The sequence below is a fragment of the Rhinolophus ferrumequinum genome, chromosome X (genome assembly GCF_004115265.2).
Source record: "Rhinolophus ferrumequinum isolate MPI-CBG mRhiFer1 chromosome X, mRhiFer1_v1.p, whole genome shotgun sequence".
NCBI lineage: Eukaryota > Metazoa > Chordata > Mammalia > Chiroptera > Rhinolophidae > Rhinolophus > Rhinolophus ferrumequinum.
In genome coordinates, this window is record NC_046284.1 from 93,428,565 (window position 1) to 93,448,859 (window position 20,295).

Consider the following 20,295-nt stretch of genomic DNA (forward strand, 5'->3'; position numbering starts at 1 on the left):
GCCCTTTATATGCCATTGCCCCCCACTTACCACTGAGAACTGAAACCACACAACTCCCTCTCCCTGTGGTTCTCACCCCCTGATGTAAACTCCCTTGCGTGGTCACCTCCCATGTTGAATAAGGCTGAACAGTATAACCAATAGGTTATCTTGGAAATGATGAAGTGAGCTTCTAAAGTTAGGTCATAAAAGACACTCTGGGTTCTGCCTGCCTCTCTTTGGAATCACTTGCTCTGGGGGAAGCCAGCTACCACACCACGAGGATTCTCAAGCACCTCCACTGGAGGAACCCACATGACAATGAACTGAGCCCTCCTGTCAACAGCCACCACCATTTCACCAGCCATGTGAGTGAGCCCCCTTGAAAGTGCGTCCTCCAGCCCCGGAAAAGCTTTCAGATGGCTGTTGGTAATCCCAGCCAACATCCTGGTTGCAACCTCATGAGAAACCCCAAGTCAGGACCACCCAGCTCAGACACTCCCATATTCCTGACCCTCAGAAATTGTGACATAATAAATGTTTATTGTTTTAAGTCCCTAAGTTTTGGTGTAATTTGTTATTCCCTGTCCCTATGTTAAACAATACCAGGACCATGCATACTTCCTGTCCCCATGTTTAAATAATACTTAAAATAAGCAGAAATAACTTAGCTATTTGCTTTAAGAAATACTTGCTCCTGGAAGATAAGACTGAACCAACTAAAATAGCTCATAATCAAGACCAACAGCTAAGAGAGATCCAAGATGGCGAAGTAGAAAAACACTGTGCCTGCTTCCTTCCATGGACACATTAAAATTACAACTAAATAATAGAACAATCAACCTGGAGAACAGTCGGAAGACTAGTGGAACAGAGTTTTAACAACTAAGGATATAAAGAAGAAGCCACATCAAGACTGGTAGGAGGAGCGGAGATGTGAAACAGGCCAGCCCCAAACCTCCATGTGGTGGTTGAGAACCAGGGTGGATATCTTGGCCACGGAGGTTCCCCCCAGAGGAGTGAGGGGTCCCAGCCCCACATGGGCCACCCCAGCCCAGAGTACTGGTGCCAAGAAGAGGAGCTCCCACAACCTCTGGCTGTGAAAAAAGTAGGGATTCTGACCATCCAGGTAGGATGGACAGCTGCAGGAAACCTAGACATCCTCTCAAATGGCCCATACACAGACTCACTCACTTGTAGGCACTTACCCTGGGCGCCAATGGAGGGACAGTGACTCAGGGGGCGTCAGAGGCATACAGATGGCAGACTGAGGTGTGTGGCCTCAGGGAGAGGCTTGGAGAGCAGTGGCCATTTTCCCTGTGAGGGGGCCTTCTCTGTGCAGCCAGCAGACAGGCACCATCTTTCCTGTGCTGAGTCCTCCTCCTCCAGCCAAATCTGAATCTGATTGGCCTAGTGAGCTCCACTGCTCTGCCCAGCTGACTCACTGGGACCCTGCCCTACCCAACTTCCCCAACACCAGAGGCACTTTCTTTGCAAGCAGGGAGTCCCGCCCACATTGCACTCTTTCTTGGAAAACTACTGGAATCCACAGGTCCCAGGCAGGTGGGGACTGGCCTCCGTGTGCTCTGAGACTTTTGCTGAGTAGCTCCAAGCTCAGCAGTGGCACCAAACCAGAGTCTACATTAACCTGGTGACAACTCTTCCCACTCTAGTGACTCCCTGAGACCCTGCCTCACCCAACTTGAGGACTACAGGAGGCTTTATCAGTGGCTGAACCTTAAGGGAGCCAGCAGATAGCAGCAGGCCTCAGGTTGTCCTGGCTTTTGGCACAGCTACCCCAGGCTCAGTGCTGGTGACAGATGTCCTCAGATTTAAATGTGGCCTCTCATACATGTCTACAACTTTAGCACAGGCAGTGAAGAACCACAGATTGCCTTGTAGCTCCTACCAGGTAGTCCCTGGCAGGTCACAGGCAGTGGGTGGCCTGGGCCTTCAGCAAAGCCCCTCCCAAGAGTCCCCAGAACCAACATACTTGGAGGTTGGCTTCTGACCATAGCAGAGCACTGCCCAACTAGCCCCATAAGCAGTACACTCAAAGGATGGTCTCAACAGGCACCAGAGCCCTCTTGGGTGAATCTCATTCAATGGGGTAAGCCCTACACAGCAGCCCATAAGCTGTGGATGTGGCTAAACCCCACAAACAGTCACCCTGAGTGTCAGTCCCACCCACTGATGTGCCAATAGCAATCAAAGCTCAGCTATAACAGGAGGGCACATACAACCCACACAGGGGACACTACTGGAGCACAGGAGCAGGTAACCCCCGCGACTGTGCCATGGCTCCACAGGGCACCTACTACATAAGGCCACCTGGCCATGACTGGGACACATAGCAGACCTAACCTAATACCATAGAAACAAACACAGAGAGGCAGCCAAAATGAAGAAACAAAGAAGTACATCCCCAAAAAAATGAAACAGGAGAAAACTCCAGAAAAGAACTAAACAAAATAGAGGCAAGCAACTTACCAGATACAGAGTTCAAAAACACTGGTTATAATGATACTCAAGGAACTTAGTGAAAATTTCAACAAAGAGATAAGCAAGCATAAAAAGGACACAGAAACCATAATAAAGAACCAGTCAGAAGTAAAGATACAAAAATGAATGAAGAATGCATTAGAAAGAAAGACCAGCAGACTAGATGAAGCAGAGGATCAAATCATTGATTTGGAAGACAAGGTAGCGCAAACACTCAGTCAGAACAGTAAAAAGAAAACAGAATCCAACAAAGTGAGGATAGTTTAAGAGATCTCTGGGAGAACATCAAGCATAACAACATTTGCATCATAGGGGTACCAGAAAGAGAAGAAACAAAGCAAGGGATTGAGAACCTATTTGAAGAAGTAATGACTGAAAAATTTCCTAACCTGGCAAAGGAAACAGACGTACAAGTCCAGGAAGTGTAGAGAGTCTCAAACAAGAAGAACCCAAACAGGTTCACACCAAGACACATTATAATTAAAATGGTAAAGTTTAAAGACAAAGAGAGAATCCTAAAAGCTGTAAGAGAAAGGCAACTAGTAACTTACGAGGGAGGTCCCATAATAGTGTCAGCTGATTTCTCAACAGAAACTTTGAAGGCCAGTAGGATTGGCACAAAATATTCAACGCAATGAAAAGCAAGGACCTACAACTAAGGGTACTCTACCCAGCAAGGCTATCATTTAAAATCGAAGGACAGATAAAGATCTTCCCAGACAAGAAAAAGCTAAAGGAGTTCATCAGCACCAAACAAGTATTACAAGGAATCTTAGAGGGACTCCTTTAAGATGGGGAAATAAAGATCAAAATTATGATAATAAAATGCAATAGCTACACATCTATCAACAATTACTTTCAATGTAAATGGATTAAATGCTCCAATCAAAAGACATAGTAGGGCCGAATGGATAAGAAAACAAAACCCTTACATATGCTGCCTACAAGAGACTCACTTCAGATCGAAAGACACACACAGACGGAAGTAAAGGGATGGAAAAAGATATTCATAAAAGTGGAAATGAAAAAAAAAAAGGCTGGGGTAGCATACTTATACCACACAAAATAGACTTAAAAACAAAGGCTGTAACAAAGAGGGACCGAATAATCCCACTTCTGGGTATTTGTTTGAAGAAACCCAAAACACTACTCTGAGGGGACATGTGCATCCATGTGTTCATTGCAGCATTGTTTACAATGGCCAAGATGTGGAGGCAGCCTGGGTGTCCATGATGGATGAATAGATAAGAGTAGGAGGTACATATATATAATGGAATATTGCTCAGCCATGGAAGGGAATGGGTTCTTGCCATTTGTGGCGGCATGGATGGACCTGGAGGGTACTGTGCTGAGTGGAGTGTCAGTCCAAGAAAGAAAGACGCAATGTGATTTCGTTTATATATGGAATCTAAAGAACAAAATAAACAAAAAACAAAAACAAAACAGAAACAAACTTATCACTACAGAGAACATTTTGATGGTTGCTAGATGGAAGAGGGTACAGGGTGTGGGTGGAAAAGGGGAAGGGATTAAGTACAAATTGGTTGTTACACAGTAGTCATGGGGAGGTAGGGTATAGCATAAGGAGTATAGTCAATGATATTGTAATAACTATGTATGGTGTCAGATGGGTACTAGATTTGTTGAGGTGATATGATAGATGGGAGGGGAGTTGGGATGCTGGGTGGAAATGGGGAAGGGATTAACAGTACATTGGTAGTTACAAAGTAGTCATGGGGATGTAAAGTACAGCATAAGGAATATAGTCAATAATGTTGTAATAACTATGTATGGTGCCAGGTGGGTACTAGACTAGTCAGGGGGATCACTTCTTAAATTATATAAATGTCTAACCATTATGATGTACATCTAAAATTAATATAAAATAACACTGAATGTCAACTGTACTTGAAAGAATTTTTAAAGTGGGGATCAAAGGTGAAGGTGGATAAGAGGTCCAAATGTCCAGGTATAAAACAAATAAGTCACAGGGATGTAATATACAGCATAGGGAATATAGTCAATAATATTGTGATAGTATGGACGGTGTCAGAGGGTTGCTGGACTTATGTTGGTGATCACTTCTTTACGTATATAAATGTTGAATAACTATGGTATACCCCTGAAACTAATATAATATTGTATGTTAGCTATATTTTTAATAAACATCTTTTTAAAAAACGAAAAAGACCAACAGCTAGTTCATCAAAACTTATCACAAGACCTTTGCTTTGCTGTGTCCACCAATCCAAAACTATTTTGTCATAAACTCTCCCCAATCCCAGTCGGTTTCTTGCCTTGAAAGACCCAACTTCAAAGTCACCCACTCTGGGCTCTAAAATGCTATATAAATACCCTTCCACGGTTTCCCCACTTGGAGACATTACTAGCATTCTGTTACAGCCTACTCTCCTTTACTGAAATAGGTCTAATGAAGTTAGCTTTGCTCGATGGAGAAGTTTTCCTGATAATCTTCTTGAGGAGTCAATAGTCAATACAATATACCCCCAAACTGGGGCATCCAGTCTTGGGTTTTATTTGATCATCTATTCTTATGCTGTCCAATAGGGTAGTTGCTAGCCACATGTGGCTATTTAAATTAAATAAACTTAAATATAATAAAATTTAAACTTCACTTCCTCAGTCACACCAGCCACATCTCAAGTCCTCAGTAGCCACATGTGTCTAGTGACTGCCCTACTGGACAGCACAAACAGAACATTTCCATCCTCGAAGAAAGTTCCACTGGACAGGGCTGCTCTAGGGGAAAGTGGGTCATTTGCTTCAGAGATAGCTACCCCTGAGGAAGCTCACAGAAGCAGATGAGTTGGGAGGTGGCAGCAAACTAGAGGCAGGTCATTGCCCAGAGCAAAGCCGACAGCCACGCTGGCTCCTCGTGGGCTCGATAAATGCCCACGTAGGCCGCAGGCACGACCCCACCAGGCAGGCTCCTCTGGGGGCTGCAGCAAGTCATCAAGCTTTCGACCCACAGTGCACACAGGTTTGCTGATCTCTGGGACCATGTGTGATTTCTGCAGAGCAGCCAGGCTCAGCCAGGAAGGAAGACAGGTGATCTCCCATCAACGCCCAGCCTCCCTCACCGACTCACCGGCCTGCAATAGGGCTTGTTTTCTTGCTTCAGGCCTCACAGCGATCTGTGGACGTCAGAACCCCCTAACCAGGTCTCCTGGGTCCTTATCCTCCCCTAGGTCGGGGACCTGAGGAGAAGTTTGAGAGGAAACAATGGCCTCATATGTGGCCCTTGCAGAATAAAAACAAGGCAAAAGGGCAAATATAGAGATTAAGCAAATCCTCAGGTTTATTTTGCCTTTTCTTTTTTTGGCTTGGAGAATTTTTCTTTCTTCCATGGTAACTCTTCCTGGTTGGGGAATGACATTTAAAATAATTCTGTCTTTAAAACTGTGGTATGAAGGGAAGGAAAAAGTCACCTCCAACCAGGTCCTCACCATGCAAATCAAGGACATTTCAAAATGCTGGCAATCTGCTTGCTCTGGGACTTCAAAGGTGTCCAGGTCCAATTACATTTCATTTGGGGTGTGAATTGAGGAACTCCGGGGAGGGGGGGTGGCCTGGGTGGAATGTGTCAGGGTCGATACTGTGGTAATGAACCTAGGCCTTTGTTCCTGGGAGCCCAGCTGCTGACAAGTGGGCTGTTTCCTGAAGGGCGGAGACTGCGCTGTATCCCCCACCAGGTGCAGGAAGCAGAGTAGAGACATCGCTGCCAGTTAAAAAAAAATCATTGTAGGGTGGGCTTTTATTTTTCTTCACTTTTAAAAATCAAAGGTTTACAACAATTAAAAAAAAGGCCCGCAACCTAGGTCAACATCGAAATCTTGTCATGTCCTAGAAATAGCCATGCTATGCATCTCACATGATTTGATTAAATTGGAGTCTAGGAAATGACTCTTATCTCACTTATGGCTTAGGTACCACTTTGATTTCCGTGGCTGAGTATCTTGGGGTGGGCATTGGGAAAGACCCGAGGGGACGAGGATCCTTAGCATTCATTCTTCAATGCTTTAAAAATAATTTTATTTTATTTTATTAATAATTTTGGTTTGGCTGGTTTGGAAAACTCAGCCTTCTGTGGGCAAGGTTGATGGCTTAAGGGCATTCAAAAATGATTCATTCAAGTTCTTCTAGCCCAAAAATCCCCTCCAAAAGACACAGTATATTTGGAAATCTCAGCCGGAACTGCTGGGTAGATTCCTAGCAGGATGTGTGACAGCAATAAATCTACTGCAAGTGGGAGAAACGAGATCAAAAGCAGGTCTCTCCCACTTGCTAAGATGCTTATGCAATTCATTATTTTACGTCCTTGGTTCTTTTTTCAAATGCAGATACCCTGAGAAAGGTAACACATTCAGCTACTAACACCTTAGTGCAAATGCATGCATCAGAAACATTTTGAATAGCAGAGGAATCCGGGCAAGACTGCCTGTGGCTAAGAAATAAAAAGTGCTGGAGTCACACCCCAGAGATTCACTTTCCTAGGGTGGAGCCCTGACAGCAACATTATTTTTTAAAGCACCCCAGGTGATGTCACTAGGCAGCCAAGTAGAGAACCTCCAGGACTGAAGATCAAGACTGAAAGGAGGTAGAGGGGTGAGGACGAAGACAGAGGGAGTGGAGAAGACGAAAGAAAAAAGCAGTTTAATGCAAGACCTGCGTTTGAGTCCTGGCAACGCACTTATTGGCCACAACCTGGGAGAGTTAGTTAGCCCCTCTGCACTTCATTTGTTAAATGAGGATAATAAACTTCATAAAGCAGTGGCTCTCAACCTTGAACTTGAAAGGGCATCAGAATCACCTGGAGGGCTTGTTAAAACACAGATCCCCAGGTCCCGCCCCACCCCCAAAGATTCTAACTCAGCAGGTCTGGGGTGAGCCCTGAAAATTCTCATTTCTAACAAGTTTCCAGGTGATGCTGAAACTGCTGGTCTGGCCACACTTTGAGATCCACTGATAACGGGGGCAACTGAGCTGGTTAGTATTTATTCTGCAAATTTCATCCACAAGGAGACCTGAAACCAAAGGCAACACCCATAGGGGTTGAATTTGCACACGAATATTCACATCGTTTTAGCATTTTTGTTAAGATACAGCCCACATTCAAACCTGAGGCCTGAAGCCACCAATGGACCATCATGGAGAGGACTGCTCTGGAAGACGAATTGTAAAGGGCCACAGAGAGGCCACATTTTAAGAAACACCCCACCTCCCCCCAGAAAGTATCCTTGACATGTCATCCCAAAGAGGCCTGGGCTGATACTTCTGGAACACAAGGGGCATAGTCACCAAAGTCTGCTATAACTGATTCAAACTGCCATGCTCCCTGAGGGGGTGGGCCCCCAGGCCTCCTGGAACACAGTTCGCACCATGAAACCACTGAGTGGAGGACTACATTTCCTCTTTAAAATGCTCAGTGGCTTTCAGGGGCTGGAAGAGGAGCTGAGGGGTTCTTACCTTAGCTGACCCTCAGAGCACGTCTGGCAAGGCCAGGTTTTGAAGTAGGGAAGATCACTGCTCATCATTGATGTGTTCCTTCCATCTAGGAAGGAACCCTGCTTTATCTGTCTCAGAGCCCAGCCTCCTATGTTTCCAGCCTGGGTTTGCTGCCTCTCTCTGCCGCAGACTTCCCCTACCTCCTCCTACCAGAAAGTTGCTGTGGGGACAGAGGCAGGAGAGCAGTTTCCAGGTTCTCGACCTCACGTGGAAAGGTGCTGGCTCGGGTAGTAGATGGCCATCAGCTGTGACTGGATGGCCATTGGCCACTAATATAACTGCCGTGGCTACATTGGCAAGGGGGTTGGTTGGGAACTCAGTCACAGCTGAGTTACCGGCAGCAACGCCCCCACGGCCCAAAGGTTGCTCATGCTTCACCTTTTGCTGCGCAATGGGCCGGGCATGGGGGTTGGGAGCTACATCGCTTCCACTCGTGGTGTCCACCTCTGCTTCAGAGTCTCCACTGTGGGGCCCCTCCCCTAACAGGTGGACCCGAGCTTCCAGCACCTCTCACCAGGGCTGCTGGTCCCGCACCTGGGCTATTTCATTAAGTGCTTCTTCTGTGTCACCAGTCGCATCGCCGTGAGGAACATCCAGCCCACGTGGCCGGCTGTACCCTTTGCCTCCTCCGGCAACCGCTCAGCCAGAGCCTGCAGGGCCCTCTCCACGCTGGCCGGAGAGCCATCCATGTCCTCCCACCCCTCCTGGGGGGTCCAACTCCTGAGAACAGTGGCCACCGGGCACCACACACTGTGTGGGGGCCATCTGTCCTCCTGCCCAGAGTCAGACTCCATTCCTACCTGGCCGGAATCCTGCTCGCCGAGCCAGGGGTCTGAGTGGGTGGAGGCCTCAGTGTAAGATGTCCCCAACCTCGGAGCCTACGGCAGCAGATCACCAAAAGGAAGGCGACCCCTTCTATGGCATAGAGGGTGGTGTGCCACCCGGAGGCTCAAGTCTCCCAGGCAGAACGCACCTCCCATTCCCAGCGCCGCTCCTCACGGGCCTCCCGAAGCTGAGCTTTCACACGTATAAACTGCTCCATTACCTCTTTAGGGATTCTGGCCGGCACCGTACTCTACTCGCAGCGCAGTGTGTCATGCGGGGTCTCCGACCGGCATAGGCCGGAGACCCCGCATGGCAGTTGCCAACACAAACTTCCAAGGTGCCAGTGACCAGATGATAAAAGAACCCAATTTTCACATATTTGGGGAAGGTAGGTTGAGGCACTTCCCATTAATCTTAATGTTTTTCCTGGGGACTCTCAAATGGTGGGATCTCTAGCACAGGGATTCACAGGGGGATATTGCAAGCCATGGAGTGACTACTCCAAGATCAAATAAATGCCAGAACATGTCAGGTCAGCTCCAGAAGGAGACCTTCCGTTGAGAAAAGGGAAATTGAACCAAGAAATTGGAACTTTGCTCACATGGGTTGCATGTCCCACTTGCGAATCGCTCACCCCGAGTCCCACAGTCACCTGAGATACACCAGATCATTCTGGCTCACCAGGGCCTCACGCCCATCTGACCACAGCTGGGACATATTCCCTGTTCCCTGGACCCTGCAGCCTGCGCCCATCCCACCCCAGTCTGTGATATCACCCCCCCCCCCCCCGCAAATGGTGCCAATTTGAGAGTACCTGCTTCCCTGGGCTCCAGGCTTTGGGGGTTTAAAGTATCACAACCTGAAGTTATTATTTTTAAATTCATCTCATTTACTTGTTAATTGTGTCCGCTGTTAACATGTAAGCTCCATAGAGCAGTCACTGGAAGTTTTGTTCATTAAAGCACCAGCCTTAGCCTAGTGGTTGGAACATCTTGGTTGGATGTATGGGTGGATAGGCGAGTGGGTAGATGAATGCAAGGATGGATAGATGGAAGAATGGGTGGAAGGAAGGAAGGAAAGAGGGCAAAGGAAAGAAGGATAGAAAACAGGATGGCTGGATACCGATGAATGGATGGATGGATAGAAGGGTAGACAGAAGGATGGATGGATGGATGGGTGTGTGAATAGGTGGGTAGGTGGATGAGTAGGCGGGTGGATTGACCTCCACATGTTACCAAGGCACTTCTCCTATAAACACCATAACCCTAAACCAGCAGTTTTCAAACCTTTGGGTTTTGGGACCTGTTTACTTTTTTCTTTATTATTGAGGACTCCAAAAAGTGTTTGTTTATATCAGCTATATCTATCAGTATTTCCCATATTAAAAATGAAAACTGAGAAGTTTTAAATATTTATTAATTGACATAAAAATAACAATAGGGAGCTTAGTACATGCATGGCAGACAGCCTCTAAGATGGTGCCCACAATCCCCCACCTTCTGTCTTCCATGCCCCACCCTTGAGTTATCCCCTTAAATGTGGGCTAGACTTATTGACTCACCTCTAATAGACAAAAGTGATGAGATACCACTTCCAAAGTTAGATTATAAAATGACTGTGGCTTCTGTCTTGGGTGCTCTCTTTCACTCTCTTTGGGGGAAGCCAGCTGCCATGTCAGGAGGCAGCCCTGTGGAGAGGACCCCGTGGCAAGGAATTGAAGCCTGTCAACAGCCATGTGAGTGAGCTTGGAAGTGGATCCTTTCCTTCCCCAGTTGAGCTTTATGATGACTGCAGCCCTGGACCACACCTCATGAGAAACCCTGAGCCACACTCACGCAGCTACACTAGCTGCTCCCGGAATCCTGACCCACAAAAACGGAGAGATAATAAATATTTGTTGTTTTCAGTCACTAAGTGTTGGGTAATTTGTTACACAGCAATAGATAACTGACACACATATTATCATCAATAGCACAATGTGATGAAAAAAATAACCACATTTTCTGAAGCAAGAAGCAAGTAGTGTGAAAAGTGGCACTGTTTTACATTCTTGCAAACCTCCCTACTATCTGGTTGAATAGAAGACAGCTGTTTTCTCATAGCTGCTTCAGCATCCAATCTGTTTTGATATGTTGTTTTGATTGAAGTATATGAAGAAAATCCAGACTTGTGGAGCTTTGCAGTTAGAAAAAACAGTTTGAAAAGGTTTCAGGAACCCCCAGGGGTCCTCTGGATCACACTTTGGGAACTGCTGAAATAGACAATCATGGCCTCCAAAGACTACCTCGAGGGCCCTCCCCCCCAATCTTGGTTTCCTGTTTGGAACATTTGGTCCGTTTCTCCAGGTGCTGGGATGACCATGGTAACTGATATCACTCAGCAGGTCTTGTTCTTTGCCAGTAACGATAAGGCCTCCACTGAAGCCAAACAGTAGAAAATACTGATGAATAAATCCCCAGTCTTGACTGGGTCATGCTCAAGATGTCACACAGAAGGGAAAGGATGTTCCACCTCTGAGAGCGAAGGTTAAGGAGGAGACATCTGGGACTGGACAGCGGAGGGGTTGTTCTGCGTAGTGAGAGCTTCTGGAAAATGCAGTTTGCTGGATCCTCAAAGATTTCCCTTTCTTCGCCTCTTTCCTGCACACCTCCCACTCCTGTAACCGCCCTACGCCACCCACAAGTTTAGGACCTGTTTTCAGTGGGAGCCAGTCTAATTTTCGCTGCCTAGTTGGTCAGAGAAACACACGCAGCTGTAGCAAAAAATAAAAATAGCAGCCTCCGTGACCAATTTCTTCCCACTTCCCTTTCTTTCTCTGTCCATGTTCTCTTCTCCCGGTCCCTACTTTCCGTAGAGGCAGGATGATCCCTGGAGGGTGAGAGCGTCACTGAGATAATGCCAGGCGCCAGAGTTTCCCTCCCAAGCAGCACATGTTCCTGGTTCTATTTTGCTGTGGCCCCACAGGCTGGCACAGGCTTCCCAGGGGATAGGGCACTGTCACATGGGTCCCTGCCGGCCCAGCGTCGGTCCACTTAGCCGGGCACCTTGTTCCCCTGCACACAAGCGCAACAGGCACTGGCACATGCAGTGCCCGCCCGCCGGCAGCTCTCGGATCTGGGGTGCCCAGCCTCGCTAAAGGCCTGCCGGCGCGCGTTGCGATCTTCTGGCATCTTAGAGGTTAAACGAGGAGCCTCAAGCTGGGAGGAAAAAAAAAAAAAAAACCGCCCCGGTGCTATGCGCGGAGGCTCCAGGCGGTGTCCCCAGCGTCCCGGGCTTCCTTGGCGCGGGGCGACTGCGCGTCCCGGAGGCAGCCGTGGCTGAAGATGAAATCCGAAAGTGGGCATTCGGCTTTCTAGTTTGGAAGCAGGAACAGAGAATCAAACCTGCTGCCGCAGCTCAACTCCCTGACGCGAAGGCCTCGCTTGCCTTGGGTGAGAGCGTTTCTGAATCCGTCTACACCTCGCCATTGGCAAGAACCAGGGTTATGGCCTGGACACTCCCAGCCTCTCTTAGGGTGCGTTAGGCCACCTATCTAATTTCTGGGGTGGCTTGTGGAGTCCAGGGCGATTTGCCTCTCTGTGCTGCAGTTTGGAAACAGAGTAAACCGCCCCAGCACAGCCCAGCGAACTTGTCCAAACCACACAAAAGTTCAAACCACACAAACGTTGGCTCCAACTGGGCTTGGAGCGCAGAGCTGGCTTTATCTGTCCCTGGAGGCTTCGCCCTGCCTTGCAATTGATTAGGGCGCCTGAAAACCACTGAAACGGTTTATCTTGCCCACTCAGCCTCAAACCCCCTCATGGGCTGGAGCGGAGCCTGGATTGTTCTGGCAGCCAACACGAGCCCAGCTTCCACCCAACTTCATGGCCCCCAGGACCACCTGCCTGGCCTCTCACACCACAGAGGGTTCACATTTTGTGACGGCATAGGAGGAAGGGCACTGGAGGGTGAGGGGTTTGTATCTATGAGCGGAGAAAACAACCTGTTCACTGAACAGAGGGGGGTCTCCTCAAGGTCCCCCATTACTTACGTGCCCTTTTTTCCAATCCTGTGTTCCTCTCCTACCTCAGCACCCAGCGCCCTTGTGCTGGAGTTGCCCAATCTCCCCACCCCCAGCTTTCAGCCTCCCTGTGTTTTGAAGGTCTTCCCAAGCAACCCCAAAGAATTTACATTCTCTTCATTCTTGTCTCTGGAAAATCTTACCCAAATGGGCCAATGCCATGGCCATGAGAATGTTATTCACAGAAAGGGAGATACTTCAAACCTGATGGGAGAGGAGGAGGAGGTTTTATAAATACAGAGATTTAACTGGGAGGAGGTAAGGAATTAAAGTGGTGTTAATGGCAGACCCCAGGCACTAGCAGGGGAGAATTCTGTGGTAGCTGACCTGGTGGGCTCACACCAGGAAGCCTGCCACCTTTCCCAGATGCCCAGGCACACCTGTGGGGACAGCCATTGCTCTAACAGCAGACAGGGAGGTGGAATTCTCTCTGAATACGCAGGAGAACCCTTTCAGTCTCTGAAAGCAGGTGACTCACCCAAATTACCTGAATTCTTTCAGGTTGTCTTCTGCCCTGGCAGCTCTATGAACAGAACTAAGTGTGGGCGTTTAAACTTGGAGTGGTTCATCACACAGATTTGTATTACCTTTAGTCTCCCCTGACATGGAGACTAACATTCCTAAAGGGCTTTACAGTTTGCAAAGCTACCATCTCACCTCATTCCAACAACTGTGTGAGCAATGGATGTTACCCTTATCACAGTTAGGGTTCAGTTGTAGGAAACAAAAAACCTTTCCAGCTATTTTAAGCAAGAAGAGATTTAATATAGATTTTCGGTAAAGATATATTATGTTGGTGCAAATGTAAATGTGGTTTTTGCATTGTTGAAATTTGCCGTTTGATATTGGAATACATTCTTAAATAAATGCGGTTATGTTATACATCATTTTAATGCGCATTTCTCGCTTTATGTTTTTTGCTAATGACTTATTACTTGCTGTTTAATTTATATTTATTTTTAGACTATGGAAATGATGTTAGACAAAAAGCAAATTCGAGCAATTTTCTTATTCGAGTTCAAAATGAGTCGTAAAGCAGCGGAGACAACTCGCAACATCAACAACGCATTTGGCCCAGGAACGTACAGTGCAGTGGTGGTTCAAAAAGTTTTGCAAAGGGGACGAGAGCCTTGAAGATGAAGAGCATAGTGGCTGGCCATTGGAAGTTGACAACAACGAACTGAGAGCAATCTTCAATGCTATCCTCTTACAACTACATGAGAAGGTGCCAAAGAACTCAACATCGACCATTCTACGGTCGTTCGGCATTTGAAGCAAATTGGAAAGGTGAAAAAGCTCAGTAAGTGGGTGCCTCATGAGCTGACTGAAAACAAAAAAAAAATCGTCATTTTGAAATGTTATCTTCTTTTATTCTTTGCAACAACAATGAACCATTTCTCGACCGGATTGTGACACGCGACAAAAAGTGGATTTTATACGACAACCAGCGATGACCAGCTCAGTGGTTGGACTGAGAAGAAGCTCCACAGCACTTCCCAAAGCCAAACTTGCACCAAAAAAGGGTTATGGTCACTGTTTGGTGGTCTGCTGCTGGTCTGATCCACTATATCTTTCTGAATCCTTGTGAAACTATTACATCTGAGAAGTATGCTCTGCAAATCGATGAGATGCACTCAAAACTGCAATGTCTGCAGCCAGCATTGTTCAACAGAAAGGGCCCAATTCTTCTCTACAACAATGCCCGACTGCAGGTCGCACAAGCAATGCTTCAAAAGTTGAACAAATTGGGCTACGAAGTTTTGCCTCATCCGCCATATTCACCTGACCTCTCGCCAACCAACTACCACTTCTTCAAGCATCTTGAGAACTTTTTGTAGGGAATATGCTTCTACAGCCAGCAGAATGCAGAAAATGCTTTCCAAGACTTCATCAAATCCCAAAGCACGGATTTTTTACACTACAGGAATAAACAAACTTATTTCTCGTTGGCAAAAATGTGTTGATTGTAATGGTTCCTATTTTGATTAATAAAAATGTGTTTGAACCTAGTTATAACGATTTAAAATTTGTGGTCCAAAACCACAATTACTTGTGCACCAATCTAATATGTACCCCAATGTTCATTGCAGCATCATTCACAGTGGCCAAGACGTGGAAACAACCAAAATGTCCTTTGATAGATGATTGGATAAAGATGTGGTACATATACACAATAGAATATTACTTGGCCATAAAAAAAGATGAAATACTGCCATTTTAGACAACATGGATGGATCTTGAGATTATCATGCTAAGTGAAATAAGTCAGAAAAAGTCGAGAACCATATGATTCCACTCATGTGTAGGATATAAAACTGAAAGCAACAAACAAACAAACAAAAACTCATAGACACAGACAACAGTTTAGTGGTTACCAGAGGGTAAGGGGGAAGGGGGTGGTACAAGAGGGTAAAGGGGGTAAAATATATGGTGATGGAAGGAGAACTGACTTTGGGTGGTGAACACACAATGCAATATATAGATGTATTATAGAATTGTACACTTGAAACCTATATAATTTTACTAACCAATGTCACCCCAATGAATTAAATTAAAAGATATAAATAAAATTTGAAAAAATAGAATTAGAAAATAAAAAAAGGAAGAGATTTAATACAGGAAATTAGGTGCTTGGAAGGGCCAGAGGAGCAGGCTCTAGACTCCCATAACACCACTGAGCTGGGCCACCAAGATTGCTGCCATCTCTGCCACCATCAGGAAGGTGCGGAGAGAGGGGGCCACCCACAGAGATGTTAATTTCAAGAGTACAGCAAGCAGGTCCTCGAATAACTTGGTTTTGTTCAATGTTGTTTTGTTATAATGTTGATGAGGTGCCAAAGGAACTTAATGCTTGTTTATATCAATTAGCCTAAGGTAAAGTTGGTTTCATTACACAACATTTGGCTTAAAGTCGCAGAATTTATGATGACGTTAAGTGAGAACCTACTGTACACTAGTTGTAGCTGCCATCCAGGGGTCAGGAAGCCACTACCACCACAATACCTCTCAATACCCACAAAGCTGGTGACTGATCAAACACTAAAATGTACACACACACACACACACACACACACAGTGTCTCCAGCAGCAACAGCCAGAGTAGCAAGCAAGTAGTCTCTGCCTCACCATGCCTTCCTAACCTCACACAAGTGCATCTAATTGCGAAAATCTAATTGTCATCCCTAGCCCCAGCTGCAAAGGTGTCTGGGAACTGTAGTTTTTAGCCTTCCAACCTCTGCAGAATGTAGAGGCACGATAGGACCGGGTTCGAATGGAGGCTGAGTTCCTGTCAGCTCATCTCCATTTGGCAGGTAGGGAAGCTAAGGTTCAGAGAAGTTAAGGAACATGTGCAAGGTCACATGGCTGATAAACTCTGATCTCTCTGACTCCAAAACCTGCATTCTCATTTGTTACAAGAAACTGACAGCCCCATTTCATTTGGGGCTTTGGCAGTTGTAACGCAGGGTCTCAGCTCCCGCTCCCCGCATATGAACTCAGGACATGGTGAGGCCAAAAAGGAACACCCACGGAGCCATAGATAGGGGAGTCATACCACTATAGTCTCACTGGCGGCTGTGTTGGAGACACAGAAAGCAGGAGCCACACGATCTGCCATCCGCCATCTGTTTCTCTGCCAACCAACCAACCAACCTTGCTAGCTGCAATCCACACTTGCTAGCTTAGCCACAGCAGTTATATCAGTGGCCAATGGCTCACCGGTAACAGCTGACGGCCATCCAATCACAGCTGATGGCCATCTACTACCCGAGCCAGCACCTTTGCACGTGAGGTCGAGAGCCTGGAAGCTGCTCTCTGGGACTGCACCCACAGCACTCTTTGGGCATCTTTTGGCCCAATGGCCCAGATGACAGCAGAAGCTACCATCCAACTTCTGCATGCTCAAGGACTAGGCAGCAGGTGGTGAAATGGAACTGAAGCCCCAAGACTGAGAACAGCTAGCTTGTCTAAAGTCAACAGGCAGAGGGAACTCAGGATCAAATCCAGGGTTCCTGACGTCACATCATGCAATGTGTTCCTGTCCTTAAACACACACACACTCTTCCATTACCATCTGGAGGAAGGGAAGATGAGCTCAGGCTGTCCCTGGAGGCATACAATTACCTAGCACTCACTGGGGACAGCTGCTCTACATTTTTCCAGGTGAGGTAGGTGTATGGCTGACCTGATTCCAACCTCCACTACCATGTTTGACAAATTCGCCATGTTCCTGGTTGCCTCCCACCAGAGAAGCTAAACATGCCAGATGTTCACTTTCCCAACTGCCATTGAAGTAAGCGTGAGCTCCTAACTTAGGCTCAACCAATCAGATGCCTCCATCAAAGACTCAGTGTCAGAAGCTGGGGATAAAGAGATGCAGGAAGCACAGAGGTCCCTTCTGGTGGAAGGTGTCAGTCACCATGGCAGTGACATTCCATTCTGGGGATAGCAGGCACCATATCCATGTCCAGAGGTGGCAGCATAAGTCTGGGCATCCTAGACTTGGCAGTGGGGTTGTCACTGGATTGGCCTGACTTTCGCTGTGGTTCTGACTGCTGCACAGCCTCCTTTGTTTGGCCCGCTTTCCAAACCCGGTTCTCCAGCCCTCCTGGTTATTTTGTGAACTCCCCAAGATCCTTTTGATAAAGTCCTTTTCAGCTTCAATAGACCAGAATTGCTTCCTGTTGTTCGGAGCCAAGAGCCCTGGCCATTACAGCTCAGTTGCCAGATTTTGCCTGGCTTCCCTCAGTGAGACCACACAGGACACCACCACCTCCTAGATACCTCGTGCATCCCAGTCCACTTCCTGGGAGCTCTACATCCCAGAGCCTCGACCTGTTGATCTTACGTCAGGAGAACCGGCCTGGTCTGACAGAGGGTCCTGTATCCATCTCTGACAGCTGCATGATGATATTCCTGGTCTCCATCTCAGACTCTTTCCCATCAAAGTTTTTCTCACTGACCATGACTTTTCTTTGGGCACAAGTATAAGGCCTCCCCCACACACATACCCCACAAGGTCATCGATGCAGCATGCAGAAAACATTTCCTCTTTCTCCAAAGGCTTTGATTTTTGTTAGCCTTCATTCCACGCTGAGGCAGAACATCTGTGGGCCCTGCTCAGACCCCAAAAAATGCAGACTGGGGACATGGGGGTTCCTGTAAGAATAATGGCTAGAGATGGTGCCCCAGGTTCAAGACCCCAGCTTTGCCATCAGCTCATGATAAGATGTTGAACAAATGGCTTACCCTCTTGGGGCCTTAAGAAGAAGAGTGAGAGTCCGGCTATAGGAAAAGGTGCAATGCTCACAGCCAGCATGGACTGGAAACAGGAAAAGGGCATTCTTTACCTAAATGCAGGCCTTGGGGTCAGGCTGGTGGGGGGAATTTACCGGGATCTGACTCAGTTAGAGGAAGGCAGGAGTCAGAAGGGGCTGGGTTCCCACAGTCATCACTGCAGAGCCCGCTCAAATTAGCCTCTGGCTGAGTGTAGACAGGAGTCAAGGTAGGGGGCCTATCTCAGGGCATGGACTGGAAGTCCACTGGGATGACGACAGTGTGCTATTCACTTGGGCTTCTCTCCGTGAGATTGTTTTTGTTCCCGTGATCCTTGCTTTCCTAATAAGGGTACACCTGAAAATAGAGCTGAGGTCCAGAGAGGTGTGTGTGCCTTGAGGCTTGAGGGCAGCCAGAGCCAGAATGCTGCTGTAGCGGGAGAGGCTAGAAGTGATAGGGCCGCTATTGTCCTAGCTGGAACTCTGGAGGAAGCAGGAACAGCTTTCTGTAGTTGATATGGGAGAGAGAAGGGAGGAGGGGACCCAGCCAGAAAAGGGGAACTTTCTCCCCTCTGTCACATAAGCAGGAGAGGTTTAAGGACACCATGGAGTACTGGGATGGAGGTAGACTGGAGGCAAGATGGAAAATCACCTCACCAGCAGACTGTGGTGGTGGGGCCACAAATGCCAGCCTGCCATAGAGCCACCCTCAGCTATGCCTTAAGGGAAGAGCATGGATTTTGGAGTCAGATAGAACTGGGTTCAAATCTCAGCTATGTCATTCAATAGCCATGTGATCCTAGGCAAGCCGTTTTTGGTACACTGTTATGTGGGCAGCCCCTGATGAGTCATGCTACCCAGTATATGTGCGTTCATGTTGTCGCCTCCCACATTGGCTCCAGGTTTGGCCATGTGATTTTTTGGCCAACATGACATTAACAGGACATCCCCCTTTGTCTTAATGTTAAACAGAGGCTTGGTAAGTGCTTTCACACTAAGGCTTGTCCTCTTGGGAAATCTTCCTCCTGGCAGTTGGTTAACTGCCATGCTTGGGGAAGCCCAAGCTAGCCTGGTGAAAAAGGTCATAAGAAAGAGAATTGAGGCAGCCCAGCCAACAGCCAGCACCAGGACCCCAGGCATGTGAGGGGCCTTCTTTGACCTTCCAGCACAATCTAGCTGCTAACTGATTGTATCTACATAAGAGACACCAGCTGACACCACCTAGAGCCCAAGAACCACCCAATTAATCCACAGAATCATAAGAAATTATCATTCATTCGTTATCACACTGTTATTTTAAGCCACTAGTTTTGGGATGGTTTGTACACAGTAATAAATAACTGAAACACTGTTTCACCTTTCTGAGCTTCAGCTGCTCCTTCCATACAATGGGATGATAATATTTTTTTTTGCCAAAAGTTATGAGGAGTAAATTTAAGACACAATAACAATGGTCATTTGTTGAGCACCTGCTGTGTGTTGGGCACTGTAGTAGATGCCTTATGTGTGGACTTTAAAGCCTCTGATCTGCAGAGCATCTCTGTGAAGTAAGTACTGTTAGGCCCATTTTACCAGCCAGGAGACGGAACTCAGAGGGGCTGAGTAACTTGCCCAAGGTGGCATGGCTAGGATCAGAGCTGGGACTCTAACCCAGGTCCCCCTTGTTCTAACTACTATGGCCTAGCAGGGCCTCCTTCACTGGCACCAATGAATGGCTGGCCTTCCAGGGAGGTACCAAACCTTCCTATATTTCTAGAACTTTGTTTTTATCAGGTGGTTGGAGGAGGGAGGCAGGGGCATACTCACAGGGCTGGCATCCAGCCCATGTCCCCTTGAGGGTGGCCAGTCTTATGCTCTTGGTGCTGCTTCCATGAGCCCTAGGTCACAAGGGATGATAGAACTCAGAGCAAATCCATTTTCACTTCTAGGAAAACAGTAAATGGGGTCAGCAGCATCACAGTCACAGGCAAAAGGTGGCTTATTTCTCAAGAGACAGGAAGTGCCTTGGCTATGGGCCCCCTACCCCCACTGGAATGCCTCAAGAAACCAGAAGCCAGCCCATTTGTTCCTCCATGAGACAGCCCCCCTCAAGACAGGCAGACACACACACACACAGACACACACACACAC